Here is a 24,988-nt window from a genome sequence, read left to right on the forward strand (position 1 = left end):
GTTGCATCTTTATCGTATTTTATGCTCCTGGCGTTGACTTCTTAGGCCGTAACTATTCGATCTGGTGGAGCACCGCCCTGGAGTGAAACCTAGGTTGCCCGGAACGTAGAAATGACCACTACTATCACACTGGTTGCAAATTATTCCTGCTATACGATGGAAAAGCTGTTGTATTTTTATTGCAGTTTATGCTTCGGGCACTGAATTCTAAGGCCCTAACTATTCAATCTGTTGGAGCAACCTCCAAGCGTGAGGCCTGGGTTGCCCGGAACGTCGAAATGACCATAACTTTCACACTGGTTGCAATTATTCTTTTTATACGATGGAAAAGCTGTTGTATTTATATCGTATTTTATGCTTCTGGCGTTGACTTCTTAGACCCCAACTATTCGATCTGGAGGAACAACGGCCTAGGGTGAAGCCTAGTTTGCCCAGAACGTAGAAATGACCATAACTTTTACACTGACAGAAATTATTCGTTTTATACAATGGAAAAACTGTTCTATTTATTTTGTATTTATTGCTTCGGGCGTTGACTTCTAAGGCCCCAACTGTTTGATCTGGTGGAGCAACGCCCTAGAGTGAAGCCTAGGTTGCCTGGAACGTAGAAATGACCATCCCTTCACACGGGTTGCAATTATTCCTGATATAGGATGGAAAGACTGTTGTATTTTTATTGTATTTTATACTTCAGGCGTTGACTTCTGAGGCCGTAGCTATCCGATGTGGTGGAAGAACGCCATACAGTGAAGCCTAGGTTGCCCGGAACGTAGAAATGACCATAACTTTCACACTGGTTGCAATTATTTGTTTTATACGATGGAAAAGCTGTTGTATTTATATCGTATTTTATGCTTCTGGCGTTGACTTTTTAGGCCCTAGCTATTCCATCTGGTGGAACGACGCCCTAGAGTAAAGCCCAGATTGCGCGGAACGTAGAAATGACCATAACTTTCACACTGGTTGCAATTATTCGTTTCATACGATGGGAAAACTGTTGCATCTTTATCGTATTTTATGCTCCTGGCGTTGACTTCTTAGGCCCTAACTATTCGATCTTGTGGAACAACGCCCTAGAGTGAAGCCCAGGTTGCCTCGAACGTAGAAATGACCATCACTTTCACACCGGTTGCAATTATTCCTGTTATAGAATGGACAGACTGTTGTATTCTTATTGTATTTTATACTTCAGGCGTTGACTTCTGAGGCCGTAGCTATTCGATGTGGTGGAAGAACGCCATACAGTGAAGCCGAGGTTGCGCGGAACGTAGAAATGACCATAAGTGTCATACTGGTTGCAATTATTCGGTTTATACGATGGAAAAGCTGTTGTATTTATATTGTATTTTATGCTTCTGGCGTTCACTTCTGAGGCCGCTGCTATTCGATGTGGTGGAAGAACGCCATAGAGTGAAGCTTAGGTAGCCCGGATCGTAGAAATGTCCATATCTTTCACACTGTTTGCAATTTTTCGTTTTATACGATGGAAAAACTGTTTTATTTATTTTGTATTTTATGCTTCGGGCGTTGACTTGTAAGGCCCTAACTATTCGATCTGGTGGAACAGCGACCTAGGGTGAAGCCTAGGTTGCCCGCAACGTAGAAATGACCATAACTTTTACACTGGTAGCAATTATTCGTTTTATACAATGGAAAAACTGTTCTATTTATTTTGTACTTAATGCTTCGGGTGTTGACTTCTAAGACCCTAACTGTTTGATCTGGTGGAGCAACGCCCTAGAGTGAAGCCTAGGTTTTCCGGAACGTAGAAATGACCATAACTTTCACACTGGTTACAATTATTTGTTTTATACGATGGAAAAGCTGTTGTATTTATATCGTATTTTATGATTCTGGCGTTGACTTCTTAGGCCCTAACTATTCCATCTGGTGGAATAACGCCCTAGGGTAAAGCCCAGGTTGCGCGGAACGTAGAAATGACCATAACTTTCACACTGGTAGCAATTATTCATTTTATACGATGGAAAAACTGTTTTATTTATTTTGTATTTTAAGCTTCGGGCGTTGACTTCTAAGGCCCTAACTATTCGATCAGGTGGAGCAACGCCCTAGGGTGAAGCCTAGATTGCTCGAAATGTAGAAATGACCATAACTTTCACACTGGTTGCTATCATTCGTTTTATATGATGGAAAATCTGTTGTATTTATATTGTATTTTATGCTTCTGGCGTTCACTTCTTAGGCCCTAACTATTCGATCTGGAGGAACAACGGCCTAGGGTGAAGCCTAGTTTGCCCAGAACGTAGAAATGACCATAACTTTTACACTGGCAGAAATTATTCGTTTTATACAGTGGAAAAACTGTTCTATTTATTTTGTATTTATTGCTTCGGGCGTTGACTTCTAAGGCCCCAACTGTTTGATCTGGTGGAGCAATGCCCTAGAGTGAAGTCTAGGTTGCGTCTAACGTAGAAATGACCATCCCTTCACACGGGTTGCAATTATTCCTGTTATAGGATGGAAAGACTGTTGTATGTTTATTGTATTTTATACTTCATTCGTTGACTTCTGAGGCCGTAGCTATTCGATCTGGTGGATGAACGCCCTAGAGTGAAGCCTAGGTTGCCTGGCATGTAGAAATGACCATAACTTTCACACTGGTTGCAATTATTCGTTCTATACGATGGAAAAACTGTTGTATTTTTATTGTATTTTATGCCTCTGGCGTTGACTTCTTAGGCCCTAACTATTCGATCTGGTGGACCAACGCCCTAGAGTGAAGCCAAGGTTGCCCGGAACGTAGAAATGACTATTACCTTCAAACTGGTTGCAATTATTCCTGTCACACGATGGAAAGACTGTTGTATTTTTGTATCTTATGCTTCTGGCGTTGACTTCTTAGGCCCTAACTATTCGATCCGGTGGAGCAACGCCCTAGAGTGAGGCCTAGGTTTGCCCGGAACATAGAAATGACCATAACTTTCACACCGGTTGCAAATATTCGACTTATACGATGGAAAAACTGTTTTATTTTTATTGTGTTTTATGCCTCTGGAGTTGACTTCTTAGGCCCTAACTATTCGGTCTGGTGGAGAAACGCTATACAGTGTAGCCTAGGTTGCCCGGAACGTAGAAGTGACCATAACTTTCACACCGGTTGCAATTATTCGTTTTATACAATGGAAAAGCTGTTGTATTTATATTGTATTTTATGCTTCTGGCGTTGACTTCTAAGGCCGTATCTATTCGATCAGGTGGAGTAACGCCCAAGAGTGAAGCCTAGGTTGCCCGGAACGTAGAAATGACCATTACCTTCACACTGGTTGCAATTACTACTGTTACACGATGCAAAAGCTGCTGTATCTATATTGTATTTTATGCTTCGGGCATTGACTCCTAAGGCCCTAACTATTCGATGTGGTGGAGCAACGCCCTAGAGCGAAATCTAGGTTGCCAGGAAGGTAGAAATGACCATATCGTTCACACTGGTTGCAATTATTCTTGTTACACGATGGCAAAACTGTTGTATTTTTATTGTATTTCATGCCTCTGGCGTTGACTTCTTAGGCCCTAACTATTCGATCTGGTGGAGCAACGCCCTAGAGTGTAGGCTAGGTTGCCCCGAAGGTAGAAATGACCATCTCTTTCACACCGGTTACTATTATTTGTTTTTTACGATGGAAAGACTGTTGTATTTATATTGTGTTTTATGCCTCTGGAGTTGACTTCTTAGGCCCTAACTTTTCGATCTGGTGTAACAACGCCCTAGAGTGAAGCCTAGATTGCCCGGAACGTAGATATGACCATACCTTTCACACTCGTTGCAATTATTTGTTTTATACGATGGAAAAACTGTTGTATTTATTTTGTATTTTATGCTTCTGGCGTTGACTTCTTATGCCCTAACTATTCGCTCTTGTGGACCAACGCCCCAGAGTGAAGCCTACGTCGCCCGGGTCCTAGAAATGACCATCACCTTCACTCTGGTTGCAATTACTCCTGTTATACGATTGAAAAACTGTTGTATTTTTATTGTATTTTATGCGCCTGGAGTTGTTTTCTAAAGCACTAACTATTCGACCTGGTGGAGCAACGCCCTAGAGTGAAGCATAGGTTGCCCGGAACGTAGAAATGACCATATCCTTCACACAGGTTGCATTATTCCTGTTACACGATGGAAAAACTGTTGTATTTTTATTGTATTTTATGCCTCTGGCGTTGACTTCTTAGGCCCTAACTATTCGATCTGGTGGAGCAACGCCCTAGAGTGAAGCCTAGGTTTGCCCGGAACATGGAAATGACCATAACCTTCACACCGGTTGCAAATATTCGTTTTATACGATGGAAAAACTGTTTTATTTATATTGTGTTTTGTGCCTCTGGAGTTGACTTCTTAGGCCCTAACTATTCGATCTGGTGGAGCAACGCCGTAGAGTGTAGCCTAGGTTGTCCGGAACGTAGAAATGACCATAACTTTCACACTGGTTGCAATTATTCGTTTTATACAGTGGAAAAGCTGTTGTATTTATATTGTATTTTATGCTTCTGGCGTTGACTTCTAAGGCCGTATCTATTCGATCAGGTGGAGTAACGCCCAAGAGTGAAGCCTAGGTTGCCCGGAACGTAGAAATGACCATTACCTTCACACTGGTTGCAATTACTACTGTTACACGATGCAAAAGCTGCTGTACCTATATTGTATTTTATGTTTCGGGCATTGACTCCTAAGGCCCTAACTATTCGATGTGGTGGAGCAACGCCCTAGAGCGAAATCTAGGTTGCCAGGAAGGTAGAAATGACCATATCGTTCACACTGGTTGCAATTATTCTTGTTACACGATGGCAAAACTGTTGTATTTTTATTGTATTTCATGCCTCTGGCGTTGACTTCTTAGGCCCTAACTATTCGATCTGGTGTAACAACGCCCTAGAGTGAAGCCTAGGTTGCCCGGAACGTAGATATGACCATACCTTTCACACTCGTTGCAATTATTTGTTTTATACGATGGAAAAACTGTTGTATTTATTTTGTATTTTATGCTTCTGGCGTTGACTTCTTATGCCCTAACTATTCGCTCTTGTGGACCAACGCCCCAGAGTGAAGCCTACGTCGCCCGGGTCCTAGAAATGGCCATCACCTTCACTCTGGTTGCAATTACTCCTGTTATACGATGGAAAAACTGTTGTATTTTTATTGTATTTTATGCGCCTGGAGTTGTTTTCTAAAGCACTAACTATTCGACCTGGTGGAGCAACGCCCTAGAGTGAAGCCTATGTTGCCGGGAACGTAGAAATGACCATAACTTTCATACTGGTGCAGTTATTCGTTTTATACAATGGCAAAACAGTTCTATTTATTTTGTATTTTATGATTCGAGCGTTGACTGCTAAGGCCCAAACTATTCTATCTGGTGGGGCAACGTCCAAGAGTCAAGCCTATGTCGCGCGGAACGTAGAAATGACCATAACTTTCACACTGGTTGCAATTATTCGTTTTATACAATGGAAAAGCTGTTGTATTTATATTGTATTTTATGCTCCGGGCATAGACTTCTAAGGCCCTGGCTATTCGATCTGGAGGAGCAACGCCCTAGAGTGAAGCCTAGGCCGCTCGGATCGTAGAAATGACCATAACTTTCGCACTGTTCGCAATTATTCGATTTATACAATGGAAAAACTGTTCTATTTATTTTGTATTTTATGCTTCGGGCGTTGACTTCTAAGGCCCTAAGTATTCGATGTGGAGGTGCATCGCCCTAGAGCGAAACCTAGGTTGCCCGGAACGTTGAAATGACCATTACTTTCACTCTGGTTGCAATTATTCATGCTATACGATGGAAAAACTGTTGTATTTTTATTGTATTTTATGCTTCTGGCGTCGACTTCTTAGGCCCTAACTATTCGATCTGGTGGACCAACGCCCTAGAGTGAAGCCAAGGTTGCCCGTAACGTAGAAATGACCATAACTTTCACACCGGTTGCAAATATTCGTCTTATACGATGGAAAAACTGTTTTATTTTTATTGTGTTTTATGCCTCTGGAGTTGACTTCTTAGGCCCTAACTATTCGGTCTGGTGGAGAAACGCCATAGAGTGTAGCCTAGGTTGCCCGGAACGTAGAAATGACCATAACTTTCACACCGGTTGCAATTATTCGTTTTATACGATAGAAAAACTGTTGTATTTATTTCGTATTTTATGCTCCTGGAGTTGACTTCTAAGTCCGTAGCCATTCGATCTGGTGGAGCAACGCCCTAGAGTGAAGCCTATGTTGCCGGGAACGTAGAAATGACCATAACTTTCATACTGGTGCAGTTATTCGTTTTATACAATGGCAAAACAGTTCTATTTATTTTGTATTTTATGATTCGAGCGTTGACTTCTAAGGCCCAAAGTATTCTATCTGGTGGGGCAACGTCCAAGAGTCAAGCCTATGTCGCGCGGAACGTAGAAATGACCATAACTTTCACACTGGTTGCAATTATTCGTTTTATACAATGGAAAAGCTGTTGTATTTATATTGTATTTTATGCTCCGGGCATAGACTTCTAAGGCCCTGGCTATTCGATCTGGAGGAGCAACGCCCTAGAGTGAAGCCTAGGCCGCTCGGATCGTAGAAATGACCATAACTTTCGCACTGTTCGCAATTATTCGATTTATACAATGGAAAAACTGTTCTATTTATTTTGTATTTTATGCTTCGGGCGTTGACTTCTAAGGCCCTAAGTATTCGATGTGGAGGTGCATCGCCCTAGAGCGAAACCTAGGTTGCCCGGAACGTTGAAATGACCATTACTTTCACTCTGGTTGCAATTATTCATGCTATACGATGGAAAAACTGTTGTATTTTTATTGTATTTTATGCTTCTGGCGTCGACTTCTTAGGCCCTAACTATTCGATCTGGTGGACCAACGCCCTAGAGTGAAGCCAAGGTTGCCCGTAACGTAGAAATGACTATTACCTTCAAACTGGTTGCAATTATTCCTGTCACACGATGGAAGGACTGTTGTATTTTTGTATCTTATGCTTCTGGCGTTGACTTCTTAGGCCCTATCTATTCGATCCGGTGGAGCAACGCCCTAGAGTGAGGCCTAGGTTGCCCGGAACATAGAAATGACCGTTACTTTCACAATATTTGCAAACATTCGTCTTATACGATGAAAAGCTGTTGTATTTATATTGTATATTATGCTTCTGGCGTTGACTTCTAAAGCCGTAGCTATTCAATGTGGTGGAGCAACGCCCTAGAGTGAAGCCTAGGCAGCTCGGATCCTAGAAATGACCATAACTTTCACACTGGTTGCAATTATTCGTTTTATACAATGGAAAAACTGTTGTATTTTTATTGTATTTTATGCCGCTGGCGTTGACTTCTTAGGTCCTAACTATTCGATCTGGTGGAGCAACGCCCTAGAGTGAAGCCTAGGTTTGCCCGGAACATAGAAATGACCATAACCTACACACCGGTTGCAAATATTCGTCTTATACGATGGAAAAACTGTTTTATTTTTATTGTGTTTTATGCCTCTGGAGTTGACTTCTTAGGCCCTAACTATTCGGTCTGGTGGAGAAACGCCATAGAGTGTAGCCTAGGTTGCCCGGAACGTAGAAATGACCATAACTTTCTCACCGGTTGCAATTATTCGTTTTATACGATGGAAAAACTGTTGGATTTATTTTGTATTTTATGCTCCTGGAGTTGACTTCTAATTCCGTAGCCATTCGATCTGGTGGAGCAACGCCCTAGAGCGAAGCCTATGTTGCCGGGAACTTGGAAATGACCATAACTTTCATACTGGTGCAGTTATTCGTTTTATACAATGGAAAAACAGTTCTATTTATTTTGTATTTTATGACTCGAGCGTTGACTTCCTATGCCCTAACTATTCGATCTGGTGGAACAACGCCCTAGAGTGAAGCCTAGGTTGCCCAAAATGTAGAAATGACCATTACCATCACACTGGTTGCAATTATTCATTTTATACGATGGAAAAACAGTTGTATTTTTATTGTACTTTATGCTCCGGGCGTAGACTTCTAAGCCCCTAACTATTCGATCTGGTGGAGCAACGCCCTAGAGTGTAGGCTAGGTTGCCCGGAAGGTAGAAATGACCATATCTTTCACACTGTTTGCAATTATTCATTCTATACGAGGGAAGAACTGTTGTATTTTATTGTACTTTATGCTTCTGGCGTTGACTTCTTAGGCCCTAGCTATTCGATCTGGTGGAGCTGCGACCTTGACTGAAGCCTAGGTTGCCCGGAACGTAGAAGTGACTACATCTTCCACACTGGCTGCAATTATTCGTGTTATACGATGGAAATACTGTTGCATTTTTATCTTATTATATGCTTCGTGCGTAGCCTTCTAAGGCACTAACTCTTCGATCTGGTGGAGCAACGCCCTAGAGTGTAGGCTAGGTTGCCCGGAAGGTAGAAATGACCATCTCTTTCACACCGGTTACTATTATTTGTTTTTTACGATGGAAAGACTGTTGTATTTATACTGTGTTTTATGCCTCTGGAGTTGACTTCTTAGGCCCTAACTTTTCGATCTGGTGTAACAACGCCCTAGAGTGAATCCTAGGTTGCCCGGAACGTAGATATGACCATACCTTTCACACTCGTTGCAATTATTTGTTTTATACGATGGAAAAACTGTTGTATTTATTTTGTATTTTATGCTTCTGGCGTTGACTTCTTATGCCCTAACTATTCGCTCTTGTGGACCAACGCCCCAGAGTGAAGCCTACGTCGCCCGGGTCCTAGAAATGACCATCACCTTCACTCTGGTTGCAATTACTCCCGTTATACGATGGAAAAACTGTTGTATTTTTATTGTATTTTATGCGCCTGGAGTTGTTTTCTAAAGCACTAACTATTCGACCTGGTGGAGCAACGCCCTAGAGTGAAGCCTATGTTGCCGGGAACGTAGAAATGACCATAACTTTCATACTGGTGCAGTTATTCGTTTTATACAATGGCAAAACAGTTCTATTTATTTTGTATTTTATGATTCGAGCGTTGACTGCTAAGGCCCAAACTATTCTATCTGGTGGGGCAACGTCCAAGAGTCAAGCCTATGTCGCGCGGAACGTAGAAATGACCATAACTTTCACACTGGTTGCAATTATTCGTTTTATACAATGGAAAAGCTGTTGTATTTATATTGTATTTTATGCTCCGGGCATAGACTTCTAAGGCCCTGGCTATTCGATCTGGAGGAGCAACGCCCTAGAGTGAAGCCTAGGCCGCTCGGATCGTAGAAATGACCATAACTTTCGCACTGTTCGCAATTATTCGATTTATACAATGGAAAAACTGTTCTATTTATTTTGTATTTTATGCTTCGGGCGTTGACTTCTAAGGCCCTAAGTATTCGATGTGGAGGTGCATCGCCCTAGAGCGAAACCTAGGTTGCCCGGAACGTTGAAATGACCATTACTTTCACTCTGGTTGCAATTATTCATGCTATACGATGGAAAAACTGTTGTATTTTTATTGTATTTTATGCTTCTGGCGTCGACTTCTTAGGCCCTAACTATTCGATCTGGTGGACCAACGCCCTAGAGTGAAGCCAAGGTTGCCCGTAACGTAGAAATGACCATAACTTTCACACCGGTTGCAAATATTCGTCTTATACGATGGAAAAACTGTTTTATTTTTATTGTGTTTTATGCCTCTGGAGTTGACTTCTTAGGCCCTAACTATTCGGTCTGGTGGAGAAACGCCATAGAGTGTAGCCTAGGTTGCCCGGAACGTAGAAATGACCATAACTTTCACACCGGTTGCAATTATTCGTTTTATACGATAGAAAAACTGTTGTATTTATTTCGTATTTTATGCTCCTGGAGTTGACTTCTAAGTCCGTAGCCATTCGATCTGGTGGAGCAACGCCCTAGAGTGAAGCCTATGTTGCCGGGAACGTAGAAATGACCATAACTTTCATACTGGTGCAGTTATTCGTTTTATACAATGGCAAAACAGTTCTATTTATTTTGTATTTTATGATTCGAGCGTTGACTTCTAAGGCCCAAAGTATTCTATCTGGTGGGGCAACGTCCAAGAGTCAAGCCTATGTCGCGCGGAACGTAGAAATGACCATAACTTTCACACTGGTTGCAATTATTCGTTTTATACAATGGAAAAGCTGTTGTATTTATATTGTATTTTATGCTCCGGGCATAGACTTCTAAGGCCCTGGCTATTCGATCTGGAGGAGCAACGCCCTAGAGTGAAGCCTAGGCCGCTCGGATCGTAGAAATGACCATAACTTTCGCACTGTTCGCAATTATTCGATTTATACAATGGAAAAACTGTTCTATTTATTTTGTATTTTATGCTTCGGGCGTTGACTTCTAAGGCCCTAAGTATTCGATGTGGAGGTGCATCGCCCTAGAGCGAAACCTAGGTTGCCCGGAACGTTGAAATGACCATTACTTTCACTCTGGTTGCAATTATTCATGCTATACGATGGAAAAACTGTTGTATTTTTATTGTATTTTATGCTTCTGGCGTCGACTTCTTAGGCCCTAACTATTCGATCTGGTGGACCAACGCCCTAGAGTGAAGCCAAGGTTGCCCGTAACGTAGAAATGACTATTACCTTCAAACTGGTTGCAATTATTCCTGTCACACGATGGAAGGACTGTTGTATTTTTGTATCTTATGCTTCTGGCGTTGACTTCTTAGGCCCTATCTATTCGATCCGGTGGAGCAACGCCCTAGAGTGAGGCCTAGGTTGCCCGGAACATAGAAATGACCGTTACTTTCACAATATTTGCAAACATTCGTCTTATACGATGAAAAGCTGTTGTATTTATATTGTATATTATGCTTCTGGCGTTGACTTCTAAAGCCGTAGCTATTCAATGTGGTGGAGCAACGCCCTAGAGTGAAGCCTAGGCAGCTCGGATCCTAGAAATGACCATAACTTTCACACTGGTTGCAATTATTCGTTTTATACAATGGAAAAACTGTTGTATTTTTATTGTATTTTATGCCGCTGGCGTTGACTTCTTAGGTCCTAACTATTCGATCTGGTGGAGCAACGCCCTAGAGTGAAGCCTAGGTTTGCCCGGAACATAGAAATGACCATAACCTACACACCGGTTGCAAATATTCGTCTTATACGATGGAAAAACTGTTTTATTTTTATTGTGTTTTATGCCTCTGGAGTTGACTTCTTAGGCCCTAACTATTCGGTCTGGTGGAGAAACGCCATAGAGTGTAGCCTAGGTTGCCCGGAACGTAGAAATGACCATAACTTTCTCACCGGTTGCAATTATTCGTTTTATACGATGGAAAAACTGTTGGATTTATTTTGTATTTTATGCTCCTGGAGTTGACTTCTAATTCCGTAGCCATTCGATCTGGTGGAGCAACGCCCTAGAGCGAAGCCTATGTTGCCGGGAACTTGGAAATGACCATAACTTTCATACTGGTGCAGTTATTCGTTTTATACAATGGAAAAACAGTTCTATTTATTTTGTATTTTATGACTCGAGCGTTGACTTCCTATGCCCTAACTATTCGATCTGGTGGAACAACGCCCTAGAGTGAAGCCTAGGTTGCCCAAAATGTAGAAATGACCATTACCATCACACTGGTTGCAATTATTCATTTTATACGATGGAAAAACAGTTGTATTTTTATTGTACTTTATGCTCCGGGCGTAGACTTCTAAGCCCCTAACTATTCGATCTGGTGGAGCAACGCCCTAGAGTGTAGGCTAGGTTGCCCGGAAGGTAGAAATGACCATATCTTTCACACTGTTTGCAATTATTCATTCTATACGAGGGAAGAACTGTTGTATTTTATTGTACTTTATGCTTCTGGCGTTGACTTCTTAGGCCCTAGCTATTCGATCTGGTGGAGCTGCGACCTTGACTGAAGCCTAGGTTGCCCGGAACGTAGAAGTGACTACATCTTCCACACTGGCTGCAATTATTCGTGTTATACGATGGAAATACTGTTGCATTTTTATCTTATTATATGCTTCGTGCGTAGCCTTCTAAGGCACTAACTCTTCGATCTGGTGGAGCAACGCCCTAGAGTGTAGGCTAGGTTGCCCGGAAGGTAGAAATGACCATCTCTTTCACACCGGTTACTATTATTTGTTTTTTACGATGGAAAGACTGTTGTATTTATACTGTGTTTTATGCCTCTGGAGTTGACTTCTTAGGCCCTAACTTTTCGATCTGGTGTAACAACGCCCTAGAGTGAATCCTAGGTTGCCCGGAACGTAGATATGACCATACCTTTCACACTCGTTGCAATTATTTGTTTTATACGATGGAAAAACTGTTGTATTTATTTTGTATTTTATGCTTCTGGCGTTGACTTCTTATGCCCTAACTATTCGCTCTTGTGGACCAACGCCCCAGAGTGAAGCCTACGTCGCCCGGGTCCTAGAAATGACCATCACCTTCACTCTGGTTGCAATTACTCCCGTTATACGATGGAAAAACTGTTGTATTTTTATTGTATTTTATGCGCCTGGAGTTGTTTTCTAAAGCACTAACTATTCGACCTGGTGGAGCAACGCCCTAGAGTGAAGCCTAGGTTGCCCGAAACGTAGAAATGACCATATCCTTCACACAGGTTGCAATTATTCCTGTTACACGATGGAAAAACTGTTGTATTTTTATTGTAGTTTATGCCTCTGGCGTTGACTTCTTAGGCCCTAACTATTCGATCTGGTGGAGCAACGCCCTAGAGTGAAGCCTAGGCTTGCCCGGAACATGGAAATGACCATAACCTTCACACCGGTTGCAAATATTTGTTTTATACGATGGAAAAACTGTTTTATTTATTTGTGTTTTGTGCCTTGGAGTTGACTTCTTAGGCCCTAACTATTCGACCTGGTGGAGCAACGCCCTAGAGTGAAGCATAGGTTGCCCGGAACGTAGAAATGACCATATCCTTCACACAGGTTGCATTATTCCTGTTACACGATGGAAAAACTGTTGTATTTTTATTGTATTTTATGCCTCTGGCGTTGACTTCTTAGGCCCTAACTATTCGATCTGGTGGAGCAACGCCCTAGAGTGAAGCCTAGGTTTGCCCGGAACATGGAAATGACCATAACCTTCACACCGGTTGCAAATATTCGTTTTATACGATGGAAAAACTGTTTTATTTATATTGTGTTTTGTGCCTCTGGAGTTGACTTCTTAGGCCCTAACTATTCGATCTGGTGGAGCAACGCCGTAGAGTGTAGCCTAGGTTGTCCGGAACGTAGAAATGACCATAACTTTCACACTGGTTGCAATTATTCGTTTTATACAGTGGAAAAGCTGTTGTATTTATATTGTATTTTATGCTTCTGGCGTTGACTTCTAAGGCCGTATCTATTCGATCTGGTGGAGTAACGCCCAAGAGTGAAGTCTAGGTTGCCCGGAACGTAGAAATGACCATTACTTTCACTCTGGTTGCAATTATTCATGCTATACGATGGAAAAACTGTTGTATTTTTATTGTATTTTATGCTTCTGGCGTCGACTTCTTAGGCCCTAACTATTCGATCTGGTGGACCAACGCCATAGAGTGAAGCCAAGGTTGCCCGGAACGTAGAAATGACGATTACCTTCAAACTGGTTGCAATTATTCCTGTCACACGATGGAAAGACTGTTGTATTTTTGTATCTTATGCTTCTGGCGTTGACTTCTTAGGCCCTAACTATTCGATCCGGTGGAGCAACGCCCTAGAGTGAGGCCTAGGTTGCCCGGAACATAGAAATGACCGTTACTTTCACAATATTTGCAAACATTCGTCTTATACGATGGAAAGCTGTTGTATTTATATTGTATATTATGCTTCTGGCGTTGACTTCTAAGGCCGTAGCTATTCAATGTGGTGGAGCAACGCCCTAGAGTGAAGCCAAGGCAGCTCGGATCGTAGAAATGACCATAACTTTCACACTGGTTGCACTTATTCGTTTTATACATTGGAAAAACAGTTCCATTTATTTTGTATTTTATGATTCGAGCGTTGACTTCTAAGCCCCAAACTATTCTATCTGGTGGGGCAACGTCCAAGAGTCAAGCCTATGTCGCCCTGAACGTAGAAATGACCATAACTTTCACACTGGTTGCAATTATTCGTTTTATACAATGGAAAAGCTGTTGTATTTATATTGTATTTTATGCTCCGGGCATAGACTTCTAAGGCCCTGGCTATTCGATCTGGAGGAGCAACGCCCTTGAGTGAAGCCTAGGTTGCCCGGAACGTAGAAATGACCCTAACCTTCAAACCAGTTTCAATTATCCGTTTTATACGGTGGAAAAACTGTTGTATTTATTTTGTATTTTATGCTTCTGGCGTTGACTTCTTAGGCCCTAACTATTCGATCTTGTGGATGAACGCCCTAGAGTGAAGCCTAGGTTGCCTGGCATGTAGAAATGACCATAACTTTCACACTGGTTGCAATTATTCGTTCTATACGATGGAAAAACTGTTGTATTTTTATTGTATTTTATGCCTCTGGCGTTGACTTCTTAGGCCCTAACTATTCGATCTGGTGGAGCAACGCCCTAGAGTGAAGCCTAGGTTTGTCCGGAACATAGAAATGACCATATCCTTCACACTGGTTGCAATTATTCCTGTTACACGATGGAAAAACTGTTGTATTTTTATTGTATTTTATGCCTCTGGCGTTGACTTCTTAGGCCCTAACTATTCGATCTGGTGGAGCAACGCCCTAGAGTGAAGCCTAGGTTTGCCCGGAACATGGAAATGACCATAACCTTCACACCGGTTGCAAATATTCGTTTTATACGATGGAAAAACTGTTTTATTTATATTGTGTTTTGTGCCTCTGGAGTTGACTTCTTAGGCCCTAACTATTCGATCTGGTGGAGCAACGCCATAGAGTGTAGCCTAGGTTGTCCGGAACGTAGAAATGACCATAACTTTCACACTGGTTGCAATTATTCGTTTTATACAATGGAAAAACAGTTCTATTTATTTTGTATTTTATGATTCGAGCGTTGACTTCTAAGGCCCAAACTATTCTATCTGGTGGGGCAACGTCCGAGAGTCAAGCCTATGTCGCCCGGAACGTAGAAATGACCATAACTTTCACACTGGTTGCAATTATTCGTTTTATACAATGGAAAAGCTGTTGTATTTATATTGTATTTTATGCTCCGGGCATAGACTTCTAAGGCCCTGGCTATTCCATCTGGAGGAGCAACGCCCTAGAGTGAAGCCTAGGCCGCTCGGATCGTAGAAATGACCATAACTTTCGCACTGTTCGCAATTATTCGATTTATACAATGGAAAAACTGTTCTATTTATTTTGTATTTTATGCTTCGGGCGTTGACTTCTAATGCCCTAAGTATTCGATGTGGAGGTGCATCGCCCTAGAGCGAAACCTAGGTTGCCCCGAACGTTGAAATGACCATTACTTTCACTCTGGTTGCAATTATTCATGCTATACGATGGAAAAACTGTTGTATTTTTATTGTATTTTATGCTTCTGGCGTCGACTTCTTAGGCCCTAACTATTCGATCTGGTGGACCAACGCCCTAGAGTGAAGCCAAGGTTGCCCGTAACGTAGAAGTGACTATTACCTTCAAACTGGTTGCAATTATTCCTGTCACACGATGGAAAGACTGTTGTATTTTTGTATCTTATGCTTCTGGCGTTGACTTCTTAGGCCCTATCTATTCGATCCGGTGGAGCAACGCCCTAGAGTGAGGCCTAGGTTGCCCGGAACATAGAAATGACCGTTACTTTCACAATATTTGCAACCATTCGTCTTATACGATGAAAAGCTGTTGTATTTATATTGTATATTATGCTTCTGGCGTTGACTTCTAAAGCCGTAGCTATTCAATGTGGTGGAGCAACGCCCTAGAGTGAAGCCTAGGCAGCTCGGATCGTAGAAATGACCATAACTTTCACACTGGTTGCAATTATTCGTTTTATACAATGGAAAAACTGTTCTATTTATTTTGTATTTTATGCTTCGGGCGTTGACTTCTAAGGCCCTAACGATTCGATCTGGTGGACAAACGCCCTAGAGTGAAGCCTAGGTTGCCCGGAACGTAGAAATGACCATTACTTTCGCACTGGTTGCAATTATTCTTTTTATACGAGGGCAAAACTGTTGTATTTTTATTGTATTTTATGCCTCTGGCGTTGACTTCTTAGGTCCTAACTATTCAATCTGGTGGAGCAACACCCTAGAGTGAAGCCTAGGTTTGCCCGGAACATAGAAATGACCACATCCTTCACACTGGTTGCAATTATTCCTGTGACACGATGGAAAAACTGTTGTATTTTTATTGTATTTTATGCCTCTGGCGTTGACTTCTCAGGCCCTAACTATTCGATCTGGTGGAGCAACGCCCTAGAGTGAAGCCTAGGTTTGCCCGGAACATAGAAATGACCATAACTTTCACACCGGTTGCAAATATTCGTCTTATACGATGGAAAAACTGTTTTATTTTTATTGTGTTTTATGCCTCTGGAGTTGACTTCTTAGGCCCTAACTATTCGGTCTGGTGGAGAAACGCCATAGAGTGTAGCCTAGGTTGCCCGGAACGTAGAAATGACCATAACTTTCACACCGGTTGCAATTATTCGTTTTATACGATGGAAAAACTGTTGGATTTATTTTGTATTTTATGCTCCTGGAGTTGACTTCTAATTCCGTAGCCATTCGATCTGGTGGAGCAACGCCCTAGAGCGAAGCCTATGTTGCCGGGAACTTGGAAATGACCATAACTTTCATACTGGTGCAGTTATTCGTTTTATACAATGGAAAAACAGTTCTATTTATTTTGTATTTTATGATTCGAGCGTTGACTTCCTATGCCCTAACTATTCGATCTGGTGGAACAACGCCCTAGAGTGAAGCCTAGGTTGCCCGGCATGTAGAAATGACAATAACTTTCACACTGGTTGCAAATATTCGTTTTATACGATGGAAAAACTGTTTTATTTATATTGTGTTTTGTGCCTCTGGAGTTGACTTCTTAGGCCCTAACTATTCGATCTGGTGGAGCAACGCCATAGAGTGTAGCCTAGGTTGTCCGGAACGTAGAAATGACCATAACTTTCACACTGGTTGCAATTATTCGTTTTATACAGTGGAAAAGCTGTTGTATTCATATTGTATTTTATGCTTCTGGCGTTGACTTCTAAGGCCGTATCTATTCGATCTGGTGGAGTAACGCCCAAGAGTGAAGTCTAGGTTGCCCGGAACGTAGAAATGACCATTACCTTCACACTGGTTGCAATTACTACTGTTACACGATGCAAAAGCTGCTGTATCTATATTGTATTTTATGCTTCGGGCATTGACTCCTAAGGCCCTAACTATTCGATGTGGTGGAGCAACGCCCTAGAGCGAAATCTAGGTTGCCAGGAAGGTAGAAATGACCATATCGTTCACACTGGTTGCAATTATTCTTGTTACACGATGGAAAAACTGTTGTATTTTTATTGTATTTTATGCCTCTGGCGTTGACTTCCTAGGCCCTAACTATTCGGTCTGGTGGAGAAACGCCATAGAGTGTAGCCTAGGTTGCCCGGAACGTAGAAATGACCATAACTTTCACACCGGTTGCAATTATTCGTTTTATACGATAGAAAAACTGTTGTATTTATTTCGTATTTTATGCTCCTGGAGTTGACTTCTAAGTCCGTAGCCATTCGATCTGGTGGAGCAACGCCCTAGAGTGAAGCCTATGTTGCCGGGAACGTAGAAATGACCATAACTTTCATACTGGTGCAGTTATTCGTTTTATACAATGGAAAAACAGTTCTATTTATTTTGTATTTTATGATTCGAGCGTTGACTTCTAAGGCCCAAACTATTCTATCTGGTGGGGCAACGCCCTAGAGTGAAGCCTAGGCTTGCCCGGAACATGGAAATGACCATAACCTTCACACCGGTTGCAAATATTCGTTTTATACGATGGAAAAACTGTTTTATTTATTTGTGTTTTGTGCCTTGGAGTTGACTTCTTAGGCCCTAACTATTCGACCTGGTGGAGCAACGCCCTAGAGTGAAGCATAGGTTGCCCGGAACGTAGAAATGACCATATCCTTCACACAGGTTGCATTATTCCTGTTACACGATGGAAAAACTGTTGTATTTTTATTGTATTTTATGCCTCTGGCGTTGACTTCTTAGGCCCTAACTATTCGATCTGGTGGAGCAACGCCCTAGAGTGAAGCCTAGGTTTGCCCGGAACATGGAAATGACCATAACCTTCACACCGGTTGCAAATATTCGTTTTATACGATGGAAAAACTGTTTTATTTATATTGTGTTTTGTGCCTCTGGAGTTGACTTCTTAGGCCCTAACTATTCGATCTGGTGGAGCAACGCCGTAGAGTGTAGCCTAGGTTGTCCGGAACGTAGAAATGACCATAACTTTCACACTGGTTGCAATTATTCGTTTTATACAGTGGAAAAGCTGTTGTATTTATATTGTATTTTATGCTTCTGGCGTTGACTTCTAAGGCCGTATCTATTCGATCTGGTGGAGTAACGCCCAAGAGTGAAGTCTAGGTTGCCCGGAACGTAGAAATGACGATTACCTTCAAACTGGTTGCAATTATTCCTGTCACACGATGGAAAGACTGTTGTATTTTTGTATCTTATGCTTCTGGCGTTGACTTCTTAGGCCCTAACTATTCGATCCGGTGGAGCAACGCCCTAGAGTGAGGCCTAGGTTGCCCGGAACATAGAAATGACCGTTACTTTCACAATATTTGCAAACATTCGTCTTATACGATGGAAAGCTGTTGTATTTATATTGTATATTATGCTTCTGGCGTTGACTTCTAAGGCCGTAGCTATTCAATGTGGTGGAGCAACGCCCTAGAGTGAAGCCAAGGCAGCTCGGATCGTAGAAATGACCATAACTTTCACACTGGTTGCACTTATTCGTTTTATACAATGGAAAAACAGTTCCATTTATTTTGTATTTTATGATTCGAGCGTTGACTTCTAAGCCCCAAACTATTCTATCTGGTGGGGCAACGTCCAAGAGTCAAGCCTATGTCGCCCGGAACGTAGAAATGACCATAACTTTCACACTGGTTGCAATTATTCGTTTTATACAATGGAAAAGCTGTTGTATTTATATTGTATTTTATGCTCCGGGCATAGACTTCTAAGGCCCTGGCTATTCGATCTGGAGGAGCAACGCCCTTGAGTGAAGCCTAGGTTGCCCGGAACGTAGAAATGACCCTAACTTTCAAACCAGTTTCAATTATCCGTTTTATACGGTGGAAAAACAGTTCTATTTATTTTGTATTTTATGATTCGAGCGTTGACTTCCTATGCCCTAACTATTCGATCTGGTGGAACAACGCCCTAGAGTGAAGCCTAGGTTGCCCGGCATGTAGAAATGACAATAACTTTCACACTGGTTGCAAATATTCGTTTTATACGATGGAAAAACTGTTTTATTTATATTGTGTTTTGTGCCTCTGGAGTTGACTTCTTAGGCCCTAACTATTCGATCTGGTGGAGCAACGCCATAGAGTGTAGCCTAGGTTGTCCGGAACGTAGAAATGACCATAACTTTCACACTGGTTGCAATTATTCGTTTTATACAGTGGAAAAGCTGTTGTATTCATATTGTATTTTATGCTTCTGGCGTTGACTTCTAAGGCCGTATCTATTCGATCTGGTGGAGTAACGCCCAAGAGTGAAGTCTAGGTTGCCCGGAACGTAGAAATGACCATTACCTTCACACTGGTTGCAATTACTACTGTTACACGATGCAAAAGCTGCTGTATCTATATTGTATTTTATGCTTCGGGCAATGACTCCTAAGGCCCTAACTATTCGATGTGGTGGAGCAACGCCCTAGAGCGAAATCTAGGTTGCCAGGAAGGTAGAAATGACCATATCGTTCACACTGGTTGCAATTATTCTTGTTACACGATGGAAAAACTGTTGTATTTTTATTGTATTTTATGCCTCTGGCGTTGACTTCCTAGGCCCTAACTATTCGGTCTGGTGGAGAAACGCCATAGAGTGTAGCCTAGGTTGCCCGGAACGTAGAAATGACCATAACTTTCACACCGGTTGCAATTATTCGTTTTATACGATAGAAAAACTGTTGTATTTATTTCGTATTTTATGCTCCTGGAGTTGACTTCTAAGTCCGTAGCCATTCGATCTGGTGGAGCAACGCCCTAGAGTGAAGCCTATGTTGCCGGGAACGTAGAAATGACCATAACTTTCATACTGGTGCAGTTATTCGTTTTATACAATGGAAAAACAGTTCTATTTATTTTGTATTTTATGATTCGAGCGTTGACTTCTAAGGCCCAAACTATTCTATCTGGTGGGGCAACGTCCAAGAGTCAAGCCTATGTCGCCCGGAACGTAGAAATGACCATAACTTTCACACTGGTTGCAATTATTCGTTTTATACAATGGAAAAGCTGTTGTATTTTTATTGTATTTTATGCTCCGGGCATAGACTTCTAAGGCCCTGGCTATTCGATCTGGAGGAGCAACGCCCTTGAGTGAAGCCCAGGTTGCCCGGAACGTAGAAATGACCCTAACTTTCAAACCAGTTTCAATTATCCGTTTTATACGCTGGAAAAACTGTTGTATTTATTTTGTATTTTATGCTTCTGGCGTTGACTTCTTAGGCCCTAACTATTCGATCTGGTGGATGAACGCACTAGAGTGAAGCCTAGGTTGCCTGCCATGTAGAAATGACCATAACTTTCACACTGGTTGCAATTATTCGTTCTATACGATGGAAAAACTGTTGTATTTTTATTGTATTTTATGCCTCTGGCGTTGACTTCTTAGGCCCTAACTATTCGATCTGGTGGAGCAACGCCCTAGAGTGAAGCCTAGGTTTGCCCGGAACATAGAAATGACCATATCCTTCACACTGGTTGCAATTATTCCTGTTACACGATGGAAAAACTGTTGTATTTTTATTGTATTTTATGCCTCTGGCGTTGTCTTCTTAGGCCCTAACTATTCGATCTGGTGGAGCAACGCCCTAGAGTGAAGCCTAGGTTTGCCCGGAACATAGAATTGACCATAACTTTCACACCGGTTGCAAATATTCGTCTTATACGATGGAAAAACTGTTTTATTTTTATTGTGTTTTATGCCTCTGGAGTTGACTTCTTAGGCCCTAACTATTCGGTCTGGTGGAGAAACGCCATAGAGTGTAGCCTAGGTTGCCCGGAACGTAGAAATGACCATAACTTTCACACCGGTTGCAATTATTCGTTTTATACGATAGAAAAACTGTTGTATTTATTTCGTATTTTATGCTCCTGGAGTTGACTTCTAAGTCCGTAGCCATTCGATCTGGTGGAGCAACGCCCTAGAGTGAAGCCTATGTTGCCGGGAACGTAGAAATGACCATAACTTTCATACTGGTGCAGTTATTCGTTTTATACAATGGAAAAACAGTTCTATTTATTTTGTATTTTATGATTCGAGCGTTGACTTCTAAGGCCCAAACTATTCTATCTGGTGGGGCAACGTCCAAGAGTCAAGCCTATGTCGCCCGGAACGTAGAAATGACCATAACTTTCACACTGGTTGCAATTATTCGTTTTATACAATGGAAAAGCTGTTGTATTTTTATTGTATTTTATGCTCCGGGCATAGACTTCTAAGGCCCTGGCTATTCGATCTGGAGGAGCAACGCCCTTGAGTGAAGCCTAGGTTGCCCGGAACGTAGAAATGACCCTAACTTTCAAACCAGTTTCAATTATCCGTTTTATACGGTGGAAAAACAGTTCTATTTATTTTGTATTTTATGATTCGAGCGTTGACTTCTAAGGCCCAAACTATTCTATCTGGTGGGGCAACGTCCAAGAGTCAAGCCTATGTCGCCCGGAACGTAGAAATGACCATAACTTTCACACTGGTTGCAATTATTCTTTTTAAACGATGGAAAAACTGTTGCACTGTTATTGTATTTTATGTTTTGAGCGTTGACTTCTAAGGCCCTAGCTATTCGATTTGGTGGAGCAACGCCCTAGGGTGAAGTCTAGGTTGCCCGAAACGTAGAAATGACCAGTAATTTCACACTGGTTGCAATTATTCATGCTATACGATGGAAAAGCTGCTGTATTTTTATTGTATTTTATGCTTCTGGCGTTGACTTCTAAGGTCCTAGCTATTCCATGTCGTTGGGCAACGTCCATGAGTGAAGAGTATGTTGCCCGAAACGTAGAAATGACCATTACTTTCACACTGGCTGCAATTATTCTTTTTTTACGATGGTAAAACTTTTGTATTTTTATTGTATTTTATGCTTCTGGCGTTGACTTCTTAGGCCCTAACTATTCGATCTGGCGGGGGAACGCTCTAGAGTGAAGCCTAGGTTGCCCGAAACGTCGAAATGACCATTACTTTCATTCTGGTTGCAATTATTCATGCTATACTGAGGAAAAACTGCTGTATTTTTATTGTATTTTATGTTTCTGGCATTGACTTCTAAGATCCTAGCTATTCGATTTCGGGGGCAGCGACCAAGGGTGAAGCGTATGTGTCCCGAAACGTAGAAATGACCATTACATTCACACTGGTTGCAATTATTTTTTTATACGATGGAAAAGCTGTTGTACTTTTATTGTATTTTATGCTTCTATCGTTAACTTCTTAGGCCCTAACTATTCGATCTGGCGGGGGAACGCTCTAGAGTGAACCCTAGGTTGCCCGAAACGTCGAAATGACCATTACTTTCACACTGCTTGCAATTATTCATGCCATACGATTGAAAAACTGTTGTATTTTTATTGTATTTTATGCTGCTGGCGTTGACCTCTTAGGCCCTAACTATTCGATCTGTCGGGGGAGCGCTCTAGAGTGAAGCCTAGATTGCCCGAAACGTCGAAATGACCATTACTTTCACACTGGTTGTAATTATTCATGCTATACGATGGAGAAACTGCTGTATTTTTATTGTATTTTATGCTTCTGGCATTGACTTCTAAGATCCTAGCTATTCGATCTTGGGGGCAGCTTCCAAGAGCGAAGCGTGTGTTGCCCGAAACGTAGAAATGACCATTACATTCACACTGGTTGCAATTGTTCGTTTTATACGATGGAAAAGCTGTTGTACCTATATCGTATTTTATGCTTCTGGCGTTGACTTCTAAGGCCCTAGCTATTCGATTTGGTGGGGAAACGCCCTAGAGTGAAGTCTAGGTTGCCCGAAACGAGGAAATGACCAGTACTTTCACTCTGGTTGCAGTCATTTCTGTTATACGATGGAAAAACTGTTGCACTTTTATAGTATTTTATGTTTCTGGCGTTGACTTCTAAGGTCCTAGCTATTCGATCTCGTGGGGCAACGTTCAAGAGTGAAGCGTATGTTGCCCGAAACGTAGAAATGACCAGTACTTTCACACTGGTTGCAATTATTCATGCTATACGATGGAAAAGCTGCTGTATTTTTATTGTATTTTATGCTTCTGGCGTTGACTTCTAATGTCCTAGCTATTCGATGTCGTTGGGCAACGTCCATGGGTGAAGAGTATGTTGCCCGAAACGTAGAAATGACCATTACTTTCACACTGGTTGCAATTATTCTTTTTTTACGATGGTAAAACTGTTGTATTTTTATTGTATTTTATGCTTCTGGCGTTGACTTCTTAGGCCCTAACTACTCGATCTGGCGGAGGAACGCTCTAGAGTGAAGCCTAGGTTGCCCGGAACGTAGAAATGACCTGTACTTTCACACTGGTTGCAGTTATTCCTGTTATACAATGGAAAAACTATTGCATTTTTATAGTATTTTATGATTCTGGCGTTGACTTCTAAGGTCCTAGCTGCTCGATCTCGTGGGGCAACGTTCAATAGTGAAGCGTATGCTGCCCGAAACGTAGAAATGACCATTACTTTCACACTGGTTACAATTATTCTTCTTATACGATGGAAAAACTGTTGTATTTTTATTGTATTTTATGTGTCTGGAGTTGCTTTCTAAGGCCCTAACTATTCGACCTGGAGGTGCAATGCCCTAGAGTGAAGCCTAGGTTGCACGGAACGTCGAAGTGCCCATTACTTTCACACTGGTTGCAATTATTCCTGTTATACGATGGAAAGACTGTTGTATTTTTATTGTATTTTATGCTCTTGGCGTTGACCTCCAAGTCCCTAGCTATTCGATCTGGTGGAGCAACGCCCTAGCGCGAAACCTAGGGTGCCCGGAACGTAGAAATGGCCATTACTTTCACACTGGTTGCAATTATTCGTTTTATACGATCGAAAAACTGTTGTATCTATATCGTATTTTATGTTTCAGGCGTTGACTTCTGAGGCCGTAGCCTTTCGATGTGGTGGAAGAACGCCATAGAGTGAAGCCTAGGTTGCCCGGAACGTAGAAATGTCCATATCTTTCACACTGGTTGCAATTATTCGTCTTTTACGATGGAAAAGCTGTTGTATTTATATTGTATTTTATGACTCTGGCGTTGACTTCTAAGGCCCTAGCTATTCGATCTAGTGGAGCAACGCCCTAGAGTGAAGCCTAGGTTGCCCGGAACGTAGAAATGACCATTACTTGCACAGTGTTTGCTGTTATTCATTTTATACGATGGAAAAGCTGCTGTATTTATATTTTATTTTATGCTCCTGGCGTTGACTTCTAAGGCCGTAGCTATTAGACGTGGTGGAGCAACGCCCTAGAGTGACGCCTAGGTTGCCCGGAACGTAGAACATACCATTACCTTCACGCTGGTTGCAATTATTCCTGTTATACGATGGAAAAACTGTTGCACCTTTATTGTATTTTATGCTTCTGGCGTTGACTTCATAGGCCCTAACTACTCGATCTGGCGGAGCAACGTCCTAGAGTGAAGCCTAGGTTGACCGGAACGTATAAATGACCATAACTTTCACACTGGTTACCATTATTCGTTTTATACGATGGAAAAGCTGTTGAATTTATATCGTATTTTATGCTTCTGGCGTTGACTTCCTAGGCCCTAACTATTCCATCTGGTGGAACGACGCCCTAGGGTGAGGCCTAGGTTGCCCGGAACGTAGAAATGACCAGT

This window comes from Calliopsis andreniformis, unplaced genomic scaffold (assembly GCF_051401765.1).
Source record: "Calliopsis andreniformis isolate RMS-2024a unplaced genomic scaffold, iyCalAndr_principal scaffold0024, whole genome shotgun sequence".
Lineage (NCBI taxonomy): Eukaryota > Metazoa > Arthropoda > Insecta > Hymenoptera > Andrenidae > Calliopsis > Calliopsis andreniformis.